This window comes from Prionailurus viverrinus, chromosome B3 (assembly GCF_022837055.1).
Source record: "Prionailurus viverrinus isolate Anna chromosome B3, UM_Priviv_1.0, whole genome shotgun sequence".
Lineage (NCBI taxonomy): Eukaryota > Metazoa > Chordata > Mammalia > Carnivora > Felidae > Prionailurus > Prionailurus viverrinus.
In genome coordinates this window covers 140,324,537-140,339,162 of record NC_062566.1, presented here as the reverse complement: position 1 = coordinate 140,339,162, position 14,626 = coordinate 140,324,537, and the positions used below count along the sequence as shown (strand labels likewise).

Genomic DNA, 14,626 nt, shown 5'->3' with positions numbered 1-14,626 from the left:
GAACACTTAATTTACCCTATAATAACATCTCAAACATCAGGCTATGTTAATCCAAAAAGCATAGAATTTAATTTCTAGAATAAAGTTGTGACTTCGGGGCATTACTGGGCAGGGAAGGACAAGAACTAGTTGCCCTGTTCTTCCTTTCTAAGTCATTAAAAGCACCCAAGAAAGGCACCGGGTCCAAGGAAGTCTCCCGTCATACAAGCCTCTTAATGCCGTAAAACGGGGAGAAGACGGGGGTGGGCGCAGGGGCACAGCCAAGGGAGGCAGCTACGAGGCACACCGGACTGCAAGTCTATCAGCGAAACCACGTGGAATTGTGCGGGCCTCTGGTGTGGCTCTCCTCTCTCCCAAACTTGCAGTTCTGGACATGAACACTGACAGGAGAGGTCTAATGGGAACCTCATTACCTACAGTGTATGCAGGCCTCCTACTGGGCATTAACCTTCCAGAGTACAAAGCTGGCCTCTGGAAACCTTCACTACAATTCTCATGACTCCTGGAGACTCAGGTTTTACCACTCTGGTACTACTAGTGTCCTGAAAACTTTATTATCCCACTTGGTTAATTGATTTATCTTCTCTCTCCACTCAAAGAAACCAAGTTTCCAATAAACGTGCTTTTGGGTTTTGCCATAGAATCAGTGTTTAAATTGGAAAGAAAATCAGAATATCAGAACAGCATGCCTGATATCTTTCTTGGTAGAATGGCCTCATAAAAAGTTACCCAATAACCTGCATTAAAAAATATATACGGGGTGCCTGGGTGGCTCAGTCGGTTGAGCATCGGACTCCCGATTTCGGCTTGGGTCGTGATCTCACAGCATAGGAGATCAAACCCCGCACTGGGCTCTGCATTGACAGCACGGAGCCTGCTGGGGTTCTCTCCCCCACCCCCTCTGCCCCTTCCCACTCGCTTTCTCTCTCTCCCTCAAAATAAATAAGCATAAAAAAAAACACCTTTAAAAAATACACATGTATAAGGGCACCTGGGTGGCTCAGTCAGGTGAGTGTCCAACTTTGGTTCAGGTCATGATCTCATGGTTCATGAGTTCAAGCCCCACATTGGGGGCTCGCTGCTGTCAGCACAGAGTCCGCTTCAGATCCTCTGTCCCTCTCTCTGCCCCTCCCCCACCAAAAAAATTAATAAATTAATTAAACTTATAATAAATTTAATAAATTAAAAAATAAATTAAAAACATTAGAAAAAAATATATATATACACGCACAGAGTTAAAACCTGCATGGAGCAAGCCCTAGAAAAATGCAAATCATGGGGCGCCTGGGTGGCGCAGTCGGTTAAGCGTCCGACTTCAGCCAGGTCACGATCTCGCGGTCCGTGAGTTCGAGCCCCGCGTCGGGCTCTGGGCTGATGGCTCGGAGCCTGGAGCCTGTTTCTGATTCTGTGTCTCCCTCTCTCTCTGCCCCTACCCCGTTCATGCTCTGTCTCTCTCTGTCCCAAAAATAAATAAACGTTGAAAAAAAAAAATTAAAAAAAAAAAAAAAAGAAAAATGCAAATCATGAAATGAAATTATAGGACCCAACTTTTTATTTCTTGAGAATTAAAAAGATTTAGGTCATTTCAGCACAGATGACAGAGCAGTAGGTTGGGGGAGGGGGTCCTGAGGGAGGTGCTTTTTATAACATTTCCACCCCTCCCCTCACCACCACTTCTTGAGCCTTTCTACCTACAGGGAGAAACAGTAGAGACGGCAACGTGCTGCCACTCACCGCTCCGTTCCCCAGTGCAGACCAGGCCCTTCGCAGTGTAGAACGCCGGTTCCCCGGGGTCACAAAGGGCCTGGTAAGAGCGGGAGGACAACACTGGAAACACTACAATTGGAACCCCGCAGACCAGCGGCACCGCCGGCACTGTATCTACTGGAGGACGGCAAACTGTCAGATCTCCTCTCACCGAAACACAGCGGAGTATGGAGAAACCCCCTTCCTGCCATCCTCAGGGCCCTGCCAGAGGCCCAGAGACCTCGCTCATGCTGGGACTCAACACCCACCTCCCAGAAGCCTTCCCGGACTACCCCCCACCCCCCCCCCACCTACCCCCAGCCGGCCAAGAGCTTCCCCTTTCCCGGATTCCCACCATACTCTCAGTCTTCCACACAATTCACTAACTCATTTTATGACTACTTGGTTTTATGACTACTTAGGTGGGTCTTCGCTCTCCAGCCGAGCGCCTGCTCCCTGAGGGCAGGGTGGTAAAATTCCACCTTTCCACGCCCTTCCGCCACAAGCTTCAGTCCAGGTGCTGTGGTGGTCCCATACCCTTGGTTTCTGGCATCTCCCTTCCCTGTGCACAGGGGCGGACTTCTGCAGCCCGGGCTCTTCAAGGCGGGTGCCGAATCTCACCCATCCTAGCTCTGTAACAAGAACATTACGGGAGCTCAAGGCACATTAACTGAACATTAGGTTAGATGAGAAAAAGATTCCCAACTCCCGGTTAATGATCCACTTATCTCGAGGAATACAGAATTCAGCAAGAGATTCCCACCTCATTTTTAGAGTTGTGAGAAACCAACAGTCACCTACGTTTTCAATATCTCACTACCCGCCAGCCTCAGCCCAAGGTGTCTGCACAGGGAGGAAAAAAAAAATCCCATCCAAAAAAATTTTTACTGCTTAATGATAAAAAAAAAAACAAAAAACACCTCACCTCCTCCTTCCTAGGTTGGTTAGCTCCCCCCCCCCATCATCTACAATACTGTTGTGCAAAAAAACAATTTAAAAAAAGCTCCTTAAAATGAGAAAGACGTTTTGTATTTTTTAGTTAATAATGAATGATGGGTATCACACAAGCACACGTAGTTTTCTGACATTTTTCCTTTCTTTCTTTTTTTTTTTAATGCTTATTTATTTGAGACAGAGGGAGAGAGAGAGTATAAGCAGTGGATGGGGCCAAGAGAGAGGGAGACACAGAATCCCAGGCAGGATCCAGGCTCTGAGCTGTCAGCACAGAGCTCGACACCGGGCTTAAACTCGTGAACCGCGAGATCATGACCTGAGCTGAAGTCGGACACTTAACCGACTGAGCCACCCAGGCGCCCCTGACATTTTTCCTTTATGTTTAAGACTACACTTTCTTCTATTTCTTTTAGCTCCTTTGGACCCAAAGCCTCCTGCTGTGATGCAAGCGGCACCCACCCCCATTCACCTCTCTACTGCCCTCCTGCCCCGGGGCATCTGGCCTCTCCCTGTGGTTGCACTCCTCCCACTCAGAATAAGCCTAAGCATCACCTCCACGGTTAGGCCTCAACTGCCTCTCTCTGGTCACCTTCCAGGTCCACTGGCCTCACTTCACTTCCTTCCTTCCCACTCTGTAGCTCTCTCCCCAGTTTGTCTCTGCAGGTGAAGTCAACATGATGATTCTCCCTCCATTCCCCCCAAATAGTGTTTCTTCCTCTATGAACACTCGTGAAGAAGCACACGAGGGGTCCAGATTCTATGGAATCAACACAGGAGGCCTTGGTCACAAGACGTCTCCTCTACCAAGTTAAGAGTTCTTAAATTGACCAGTGCAAGGAAACTCAGCTATTGCATAATACTTGATAGTTAAGATCACTTGCTGTTTGGAGAGTCCTGCTATATGGAGATGAGAAAATAGAGATGGGCAAATTTAACGCAATTTCCTTTGTTTGCTTGAGCCAGCTTAGACTTGCAACACCACCGTGACTGTTTTATCTTTCTGAAAGTGCAGCTTTAACATCATAGAGAAGGACTTTAAGAGAGTGATAAATCATTCTCCTCCTCCGTTCATTAGCACAGCTATCCTGACAGTACCCCAGAAAGGCCTCTCTCAGGTTTGCATAGTGAAAAAATAAAGGGATTTTAGCCAGGGTGTTTACAGAATCAAAATCCCAAACACAGAGGAAAACAGCAAGCAGCAGCCCAGATGTTTCAGTGGAACGAAGGACTTTCTTCAAGGCACGAACAAGAGTAAGAATATTTTGACGGTATTAACAGAAGCGACTGACCGTGCTATTGCCTGTTTCCAGAGGAATGTCTTTACACCCTTCTCACTGAGTGAGGCCATCTTATTAAATCCAAAATGCATGGATAGAATCCAAGCAAAATAACTGGTCGTCTTTCCCCTCACAGAAAAATTCACATGAATGTCTTTAAAAAAAAAAAAAAAAAAAAAAAAAAAGCTGGAATTCTCCCTGCCAGTTCTCTCTGCTTTCCTGGCTTCTGCATTGTGACAGCTGGAACAGATGGCGTCTGGGTGAGACACCTTAACGTCTTAAACCTCATGCGTGATAAGGGCCGATTTGAACCAGTGATGCTAGAGTCCCAGGTCTGTCAGGGTTTGTCATGAGCCCCTACTCACAGGGATTTCCAATCTTGTCTGCTATTTTCTGATTTTCCTACTAACATGGCTTATCTTGCTTGGCCAAAGAATTCTTCGTCTATAGACTGATTCTAAATAATATAGTCACAACAGAGTAAAAAAAAAAGCAAATATCCCCTGGCGCTTGAAACACGACTGGCTGTGCACTATTTTGCCAGACATCCTACACATGATGCAGTCTTTTTAACAGGCCATTTTCAAAGATGTGAAAGACACGCGCAGATTTTAGCACCGACCGACGGTCCGCCTGGTCATTGCTTTCAATAAGAATTTTAGAGCCATATAGAAGGTTACAGAAAACGTTTCCAAACGCTTCACCAGTGTGCATTCACGACAAATGCCAGGGGAAAAAAAAAAAATTATGGCTCCTCCTCTGTTGTATGCTGTGAATGTAAATTAAGAAGCGGTAAGGTAACGCTCAACACAGCCTTTATGACTCCACAAAAATAAATGAACACACACACACACACACACACACACACACACGCTCACACTCACTCACACACCCCCATCTCCTTCTGAAATCTGATTCAGAGCTTCATAGGAAAAACGTGAAATAAAACTGTTTTCTTCAACGGAGCATTAGCTGAAGGGTTGTTAAATTTCAAAGCACGTCCACGACAGTTCATCCATTTCCCTTTTGTTTACAGGTTTGCAAATTAAGGGTAAAGAACATTCCACACAGAATTCTCTCTACAGGTCTCGATATTAAATAGATGTCCCCAAATGGGGTGACGGCGTGAAAACGTGGCAAAGCGTACGTGAGCGACAGCCTGGCGCCTCGAGATGAAATTTTAAATACCGTGGCAGGCATCCTTTTCATTTTTTGCACCTCTGGGAGCCCGGTCTGACCTTTACTATGAATCAAAGGTGGAATGTGTGCATTTTGCCCCGAACTGGATCCCAGTACCGCCTGCCTTCGAGGCCACTGCAGCTCCCCGATTATGAATCAGTCAGAGGTTCATCTGCAGAGGAATGACTCAGTATAAACTTTTAAATAAGGGCTTCAGAAGCCCCCCCACCCCCGGCCGGCAGCCCGGGGGGACGGGGGGGGACCCCTCGGTGGATGCAGACCCCCAGCCGGCGCGCCCCCCCCGCCCCCGCCGCCAGAACACACGGCCTCGCGGGGGATGCCGGCTGTCCCCACCCCGCGGGGCTCGCGTCCCCGGGAGGCCTCGGCACCCCGTTTCCTGAAAAGCTGCGGGCACCCCGGCCCGCGGGCCCCGGGCCCGGCCTCGAGGACAAAGTTTTCCGAAGTTGAGGCGCTCGGGGGGCGGGCGGGCCCGGGCGGGGGCGGGGGCGAGGCGGCGCCGCACCGGGCACTCGCCGCCGGGCGCCGGGCCTGCTTCGCCCCGGCCCCGCTCCGGCCCCGGGCCCGCCGCCGCCGCCGCCCGCCGAGGACGCGGGAAGGGGCCGCCGGGGATGGAGCCTCCCGCCCGCCCGCCCGCCCGCCGCCGTCGCCACCCCTTACCCCGCGGTCCGCCCCGCTCGGCCGGCTCAGGGGCGCCGGGCTCGTCCTCCGCCGCGGTCCGCAGCGTCCTGCTCCCCGGGCAGCCCCATGTCGGGGGGCGGGGAAGGGCCGGCGGCCGCCGCCGCCGCCGCCGCCGCCGCCGGCTGGAAAGTCCCTGCTGGGCTGCAACCCCGGCTCGCGCACGCGGCGGCCGCGCCGCGCCGCGCTCCCTCGCGCCCTCACGCACCCTCTCGCAGCACTTCCTCTCGCGCGCTGGAAATCCCCGCCGGCCGCCGGAGCGCGCCCCGGCGCGCGCCCGCCCCGCCCCCGCCGCCCGCGCGCGCGTGGGAGCGCAGGAGCCCGCGAGCGCCGCCGGCCCCACGCGCCCGCGGCCCGCGCGCCCCCGCTCCCCCCCCCCCGCGCGCGCGCGCCCGCGACCCGTTGCTAAGGCCCGCCCGCCCCGCGCCCGCCCGCCGGCCTTAGCAACGGCGCCGCGGCGCGAGCCGGGGCGGCCCCCGATGCCCCCCGCGGCCGCCGCCGAGCCGCCCGCCCCCTCGCTCCGCGCGGCCCCCGCCCCCCGGCAGCCGCGCGCGCCCCCGCCGTCTCCCCCTCCCCTTTCCGGGTCAAGAAGCCACGCAGCCGCGTGTGGGCCCCAGAGGTGCAGGTTGTGTCGCTGCCAGGAGCGATGGCGTCACCCGGTTCACCCGCGCAGCCACCCTCGCGGGCACTGCACCGCCGCTGGGGCACACTCGGTCTCACACTCACCCGCACACTTGCCCACACGGGCTCACAGACCTGCATTCCTAAGCGCGGCCCCACTCATGCACACACGCTCGCCGCACACACGTTCACGGCCACGCGCACACTCACCTGGGCACTGGCACCCTCCCGTGCCCTCGCGCCACACACTCCTTCCCATACTAGCCGACACTCATGCTCCCGCACAGCCATGCACACGCACACACACACTCCTCTAGACACACGCGCAGGTGGGTGGGGCTGAAGGTGACTCAAGCCATCTGGGCCCCTGCTTTTTTCCCTTGAGAGCGGGATGTCTACGCATTTGTTTGGTTGGAGTTTCCTTTCCTTCCTCCCTGGGCTCCTCCCACACCCAGGAAGCTGCCTCTCAGTCAACTGTGAACAGGGTGGCCAGTTTGCCGCGAGTGCCCAGAGTTCTCGTGGCCTGCGTGCCCGGGGCAGAAGAGTCCACCGCGCACCCCGCTCCTCCCTGGACCTCCGGCCTCTGGCGTCTATGCGGCCTCCAGACCCGGGGCCACCCACTTATCCCGGGGCCTTGGCCCCGCCACCCCCGAAGTCATCGATGATTACCCCAAAGGCCTCTGAGGTTGCACCCATCCTGGCTGGGCCTGTCTCTGGGAGGCCCTAGGCCAACTCTGCCCGTGTTTAGGAGGCAACAGAAAGGGGCTTTTCATTTTTCGCTTCTCAAGGAGGCTTATGAAGGTCCCCCGGACCAGAGCTGAGACCAGTGTGACCAGCTTAAGCCAGTCTTCCTTCTTGTATTTCTCCAATGACTCATGTGAGTAGAGGCAGGAAGTCCAGCATCTCCTCCTGCAGCTTCCCCTGTGGAACGTTCCGGAACCCTGGACAGTGAGCCGTGGTTCTGGCTCCAGCAGCCCAACAGGTTTCTGTCCTCCAGCCACAGCAGTGGAGCCCTGCTACCCAGACTCGGGCTCCAGTGGCGCCCCCACTTGGGCCACAGAAGGTCACAGCTTTCTGAATTCAGACCAGAGAACCCGAGATGGCTGCTGTTCTCCCAAGCAACCATGTCAAGGGTGACCGGCTAGCGGCAGCCAGCCCTTGTGCACAGACCTCTGGGCTCTGTGCTGAACCCAGGTCACCAGAGGGGCTCCCCTTTCCCTCACGGTGGGTTCCCCTCCAGAGCCTTGCGTGCCTTTTCCTGCCTCTTGCAACTTGTAGTGACTCTCACCCGAAAGGATCAGGTCCTGGCTGCTTCCCGTACCCCAGACTCCAGGGCCTCTGCATATTGGCCCACCGGCTCCCGGGTCCCCAGGCCCGCCCAGACCGCCGTCCTGGGACACTGGCCTCCAGGTGCTAGTTCCCACCTTCTGCCTCACACTATATTGCAAGGGCTCTTTTAAAGACTTTGCCAAAATACGACTGCCAAAAATTCTCTAGGCTGGGCTACTTTTGGTTCTTTTAAAATAGGCAACAAGGTGGAAGTTTCAAAGATCCATCAGAGGGGTTTTCTGGGACTCCTTTTACTCTCTTCCCAAAGCAGCATCCAGCAACGATGAGAATGAATAGATTCGGGTACACCCCAGGGTGGAGCCCTCTTCTGGTGAGACCTGCTCCTCTCCTCTCTCCCTCTTCCGCCTGTCCTTTCCCTTCTCCAACCTTCTGGCAGTTCTGGATGCCCTGCTTTAGAGACTGGAGGGGGACAGCACAAATCATTTTGCCCCTAACAGGGCAACTGCTTTGGGGGTGGGTGTTCTGTCCTCTGCAGTTTCAGGCTGCTGGGCGGCAGTGATGGGCAGCAAGGAGAGCCAATCACAGGTCTCCTCTGCATTTCAAAGGCAGCCCTCTCTGTTCCCTATGGCAACGAGGAACAACAAGCTGACACCATTTCTGGACAAAGAAATTTCTCACAGGGATTTATGTAGCATTACATGTTCTGTTTGCTGTGTTTCTGGGAGAAGTGCACACAGATATTAGAGCAACGGCTCAGAAGCCAATCCTGTTTGTTTTCCAGAGGAAGGGGGAAAGTATGCATCATATAGTGGTAGGGGGCTTTTGGCCTGTGAATGGGGTCTCACAGGCCTTTCCCTGAATATGATGATCAGGCCCTCAAGTGACACCCACGCAAAGACCATCAGCTCCGCCCCCCACCCCGGCCCCGGGAGGGGGTCTTACTTGGGCTGCAATATGCTGGCAACTTCTCCCACTAAAATATTAAATATCACCTCAGGAGGGACTGTGACACACGGCAAAATAAAAAAATAAAAACAGTTCTACTAACTGACCAGACAAGTAGCTTCCAAACTTTTTGAATTTTACAGCACAAACCCACTTGTGTATCATGTATGTGCAGGAATATACACGCACATATGATGACACTTAGCCTCAAACATGTGATGTACGCGGGTATTTTCTATTCCATTCCATTTTTTTAAGTTTATTTTTTGAGAGAGAGAGAGAGAGCGGGGGAGAGAGAATCCCAAGCAGACTCTGTGCTGTCATCGCAGAGCCCAACACGGGGCTCAAACTCACCAACCGTGAGATCATGACCTGAGCCAAAACCGAGAGTCCGATGCTCAGCCAGCTGAGCTGTCCAGGCGCCCACCCCCTCCCCCATTCTACTTTTTCGATACTGTTGTGACTCTCTCAACTCACTGTTGGTTTGCAACCTTAAGTCTGCAGACACGCTCTTAGACGGAACGAAGGGCTGAAGGGGCCTGCGGCTTTGGGGGCGGGCGGCCTGGCAAAGAGCACCCCTGGCAAAGCTCCGTGGTGAGTGTGCACTGTCGCAGCAGGGCTGGGGAGCCAAGGCCGCCACTCCCCCGTCCCGTCCAGGGGACCCTGGCTAAGAGCAGAGGGGCGCCAGCGGGGAGGCAGGCTGCCCGTGCCCCTCCCTGGACAGGGACAGTGGAAAGTGAAGACAAAGGAAATGGGGCATGGGGAGACACCGGATGGCTAGGGTATACAGAGCCAGCAGGGGTCTTGTGCAAGAAATAGGAACAGGGAAGAGGGGAGATTTGGGGAACCGGCCACATCAAGTTTTAATCTTCTCTCATTTCTGTGGGCCACTCAGGTTGACGAAGGTGTCCTCATTTTAGGAAACCCCGTTTGAGGGTTTGCACGCGTGTGCGCACCACTCACGGTATCTCTGGTACTTTATTTACCCCAGTCCTTCAGGACAGCATGAACACCGGGCGAGGCCGGCCTCCCACAGGTGCCTCGACCGGAGCCCCACACCCACTTCGACCTTTAACACTTTCTGAAAAACAGATTCAATCTCACCAAGAAGAGGGTGGTTTTCACTGCAGATCTTGCGGGAGACGGGGAAGAGGGTTTGCATCAGTTACCACACAGCAGACTCACGAACCCCGCTGTGAAAATCCGGCTGCCTGCCTTCAAATCCCATTCAGAAGGTTCACCTCCTCTGTGTGATCACTGACCTTCTTTCGTAACAGCGCCTTTCCTCCCCCTAAGCCCCCCCACCACCCCCACCAGGAATTCAACTCCAGCCTCAGCCCGCACACTCCACTCAGCCAACAAGCCAGTGGCTGGCGGAGTCCTACCGCCAGCCCATCCTACCCCAGCAGACCCCATCCAAGTAGTCTATGCTCCTCCCTGCTCATTAGCAACGAGGAGGGAGGAGGTGATAAGGTTCAAATGAAGTCTCGGATTAATGAGACAAAATGTTTGAAAAGTACAAGAATCGTTGTAATTCATCAAAACTGCGAGGTGACATCTCACTATGAATAAAGGCAAATGTGGTGCCCTTCCCCATCTCTCAAGGCTGGTGGCGACGAGCCTGAAATGTCATGTGATGCCAGATCAAAGCAACTTATTCCACTGTCCCCTTGTTCGTCAGTGCATTCAGTCAAGACCCGCCACCCTTCCAGCACAGAACCAATTAAATGCTTGCCCTTTGGAGCTCACCTTGTAGCAGGTGAAAACAGAAAATAAACCTCAAGCGAATCTATCACGAGAGCTGAGGAGCAAGCTAGAACAGAGGAGGGGAGGAGGGAGGCCTGGGGTGAATGGTCAAGGAAGGTGGGGGGCAAGGTGCCAGATAAGGTACCACTTGCATGTAGACCTAAAGGAAAAGAGGAGGGTACCATGTGGATATCCGTGGGAAAAGCATCCAGGAAGAGGGAATGGCGTGGGCGAAGGCCCTGAGGTCAGTAAGCATTCGGGAGGCCAGTGTGGGCGGAGCTAATGAGCAGGAGAGAGTCGCAGAAGATGAAGCTAAGGGTGGGAGATCAGGACTCTGGGAGCTAGCGACACAGGGCCCTGAGGGTCATCAACAGAACTTTGGTTTTACCTGAAGATGGGAGCCATTGTAATGTTTGATTGACAGCTTATATTCTATCCAAACTAACCCTACACCTGATCTGACTTCATTGTCATTCAGCCAATAAACACAGGCCAAGAACCAGGCAAATCTGAACAACAATCAGACGCCGTCTTGTTACATAACGAATGAGGTCACAGCCGATGAAGCGTGGTGTGGGCCGGCAACTAGAAACACAAACCTCCTGGGTGTTAAAAAAGGAGGTGACTCCCTCTTGACCCAGTGACCCCACATCTGGGACTCTCCCCTCCAAAGATATAATACCAAATACTGGAAAACCATACCTCCTACCTTCAAAACTGAGCAAAGGGAATGACCATCACCCTTTATCTAATGGCCATGGTGGTGGTGTTCTAAATCCGCAGATGCTGGGGGTGCCTGCAGGGCTCGTCTGACTCTTGATTTCGGCTCAAGTCATGACCTCACAGTTTGTGAGATCGAGCCCCGTGTCAGGCTCTGCGCTGACAGCACTGAACCTGTTTGGAATCCTCTCACCCTCTCCCTCTCCCCTCCCCAGTGCGTGCATGCTCCCTCTCTCTGATAACAAATAAATTTTAAAAATGTAAAAAAAATTTAAACCTAGCAGATGCTAACAGCCCCGAACTTGCTGTCAGATGGGGTGAGAACCCACAGCACGTGGACTGCAGGCCACGTAGCTCTGGCCACAGCACTGTCCCTGCACGGCAGCCTTCGCTCAGCTGCTCTCAGTGGTCTAGTCCCCAGGAAGAACCAAGGGGCCATGGTTGTCACACCCCCCCCACCCCCCGTCTGAATGTTCCTGTCGCTCACCTGCTCCACCCACACTGGCCTCCAGGGAGCCTCTGTGACCCAGGCCAACTAGCTCCTCAGAGCCTTTGCCTCCGCCCTTCTCTCTGCCCCGAAAACTCTCCCTACAGCTCTCTGTATGCCTCACTCTTTCGCTTCCTTCGGGTCATAGCCAGTTGGAGCAAATCCCAAATAAAACATGCATTTCCAGGACTTACCATTGTCCACCTCCAAATGGGCCCTTGGCCCGACACACGGCTTCACACCCAAGCAGGAAGGATGCCATGGGTCAGGCCCCCGGCTCGTCTTGCCAAAGGGCCCCCAAAATGCTGTGGGATGAGTTCCCTAGGAAAGGTGAACCGGCAAGGAATTCACTAGAGCAGGAGAATGCTAGACCAGGAATCGAAAAAGCAGAACTCAACTCATGACTGACTGTATAATCTTAGGAAGACACCTTGCCTCCCGGCCCTGGGTTTCCCCTTTTGCGGAGCGGAAATAAGACTGCCCGCCCTACCCCGAGGGGGCTGCGAAGGAGGACAGTGCCCGTGGGGCCACGTGGCTCACATGCCCCTGAGAGGGGCCACGATGCCCAGAGGAAGGACACAGGGTTGTTGTTCAAATGCTGCTGTCATTCCTAGAGATAAAGGCCCGGCCCAGCTCTCCTGGGCTAGGAGGGGTGGTTTTAATTTCAGATGTTCACGATCAACTGCGGTGGGTGAAAATCACATTTGCCCCAGTATTTTGGGGGGATGTTACCTAGTGTTTTCTTATTAACTTTCAGGGGTACCTTGCCCATGCTGTGCTAAATTGACAGACAAACTTCATTATCCATTCACCGAAAAGCATTTTCTGCGGAATCGGTGCTCCGGCCCCCACTGCAGCTGTGAGAAGTGTCGAGGCCCCAGCACCTGGGAGGTGGTGTTTTTCAAACCGCAGCTGGCAATCCATTAATAGATCATCAAATCACTTGAGTGGGTGTGACCAGCATCTTTTTTTTTTTTAATGAAATAAAATACAATAGAAAATAGCAGGAGGCTTCATACCTAGGAAGGGTTGGTATTGTTTGTAAAACTTTTGTTTTAGTCCTGCGTGGATGCCCACGAGTGTGTGTGTGTGTGTGTGTGTGTGTGTGCCCTCAGGTAAAATGTCTTTCTCACCGTGGGTCCTGCTGAAGAAGCCTGAAAAGCCGCTAAAGGAGACACAGCTCCAGTGTAACTTCTCCCTTTTCCTCACTTTGGCTGACACGTCTTCCTTGGGCGCCGTGGGAACTGCAGGTTCCGCCCACTTTGGGAGGAAATATCCAAGATTAGTAGAGTCTGAATTAACAAGGTTTGTTATATTCAAAGAAATAAATAACGATGGGGTTTAGTTTGCATTCCTCCTGCTCTTCCTGAACAGTCCGGAGTGGAGAACGCTGGGCCCTCATGTCACTGTCACCTCGTTGTCTGAAGGCTTTGGTCTGCAGGGTCAGCTCCTTCTCTCTCAATCTCTCTCTCTCTCTCTCTCTCTCGCAGAAGTTCCTAGGCAGCCTTTAAAATATTTGGCTAAGTGAGGTGCCTGGGTGGCTCAGTCTGCTGAGTGTCCAGCTTCGGCTCAGGTCACGATCTCACAGTTCATGGGTTCGAGCCCCGCATCAGGCTCTGTGCTGACAGCTCAGAGCCTGGAACCTGCTTTGGATTCTGTGTCTCCCTCTCTCTCTGCCCCCCTCTGCTCACACTCTGTTCTTTCTGTCTCTCAAAAATGGGGGCGCCTGGGTGGCGCAGTCGGTTAGGCATCCGACTTCAGCCAGGTCACGATCTCGCGGTCCGGGAGTTCGAGCCCCGCATCAGGCTCTGGGCTGATGGCTCAGAGCCTGGAGCCTGTTTCCAATTCTGTGTCTCCCTCTCTCTCTACCCCTCCCCTGTTCATGCTCTGTCTCTCTCTGTCCCAAAAATAAATAAAAACGTTGGAAAAAAAAATTAAAAAAAAAAATGAATAAACATTACAAAAAAAAAATATTTGGCTAAGTGAATGAATGAATGAATGAATGAACCAGCAAACCATCCGCCCCAAGCCACATCTTTCCTGTCCGCTTCATGTACCTCCAGTTTCACCCTGTCACACTTCACCCACGAACGGCTCCCCACAGACGACTCTGGTCCGGGCCTGGGCTCAGAGCCAGTGGCAGCTCCAGAATGGCCACAAGGTTTATGATGTCATCATGTGTCAGGAGGAGAGTCCAAAGGACCTATCTGGAATCCTTATTGCCATAACACCACGATTCCCTTATTTAAGATGTGGTTTGAGGCAGATCTGGGGAGCTGTTGAAGGCTGGGTGTCTCGGCCCACCCCTTGACCTCGCCACTGTGTCCACTTCTGCATGGAAACAGAAAAACCCCAAGGTCTGGCATCTGCCTGCCCGAGGCCGATCAAGAATCTGCTCTAGAACACCACAGACTTCACTTCCCAGGGGCTCCCCACCCTCACCAGCTCTGACTTGGTTCTTTCTGGCCAGCTCGCATTTGGGGCAGTGTAAGGGACTTGTGTCTTGCTGTGCACCTGAAGCCTGGGAGCTAGGATTCATAAAGTCAACTACAACTAGGATTCCCACACCCTGGGGCATTTTAAGGCCTCCGGGGTAAGCTAAGGCCAATGTTGGGCGAGCTGGTAGGAAGGAATCCGGTGTGCCTGGGCTTTTGTGGAGCTGAGTCCATGAAACGGTTCTCGGGGAGGGCAGCTGGGGTGTGCAGTTTCCAGTCTGGAGGCCAAAAGGGATCTAATTAGCCCTGTAATTGCCAGATCACCCCTGTTCGCTGTCCCAGGTAGTGAGCATTAAAAAACAGCAGATTCACAAATTCGTGTTCTCATTACACCTCTAGCTAATCAATGTGAATTTCCGTGAGTGATTTGCAATGTAGATGATTCTTCATAACTACCACGTTTGAATTTCCCTCTACTATTTTTTCACATGGACACAAATAAGTTCATTCCACAGGAGGATCTCACAGGG

General features: G+C 53.2%; 1 protein-coding gene across 4 annotated transcripts in view; it reads right to left on the bottom strand.

Annotated features, from left to right (window-relative positions):
- TRAF3 (TNF receptor associated factor 3) overlaps nt 1–13,798 on the bottom strand; it is a 127,808-nt gene extending 114,010 nt beyond the window's left edge. For 2 of the 4 annotated variants that reach the window (XM_047861636.1, XM_047861643.1), the window contains exon 1: nt 5,835–6,076. The gene's annotated coding sequence lies outside the window, so the exon portion shown is untranslated. Of the gene's footprint in view, nt 1–5,834; nt 6,078–11,855; nt 11,983–12,794; nt 12,922–13,718 lie in introns of those variants that run through there. The other 2 variants (XM_047861637.1, XM_047861642.1) reach the window with 2 other exon arrangements.
- Between the last annotated feature and the right edge of the window lie 828 nt (nt 13,799–14,626).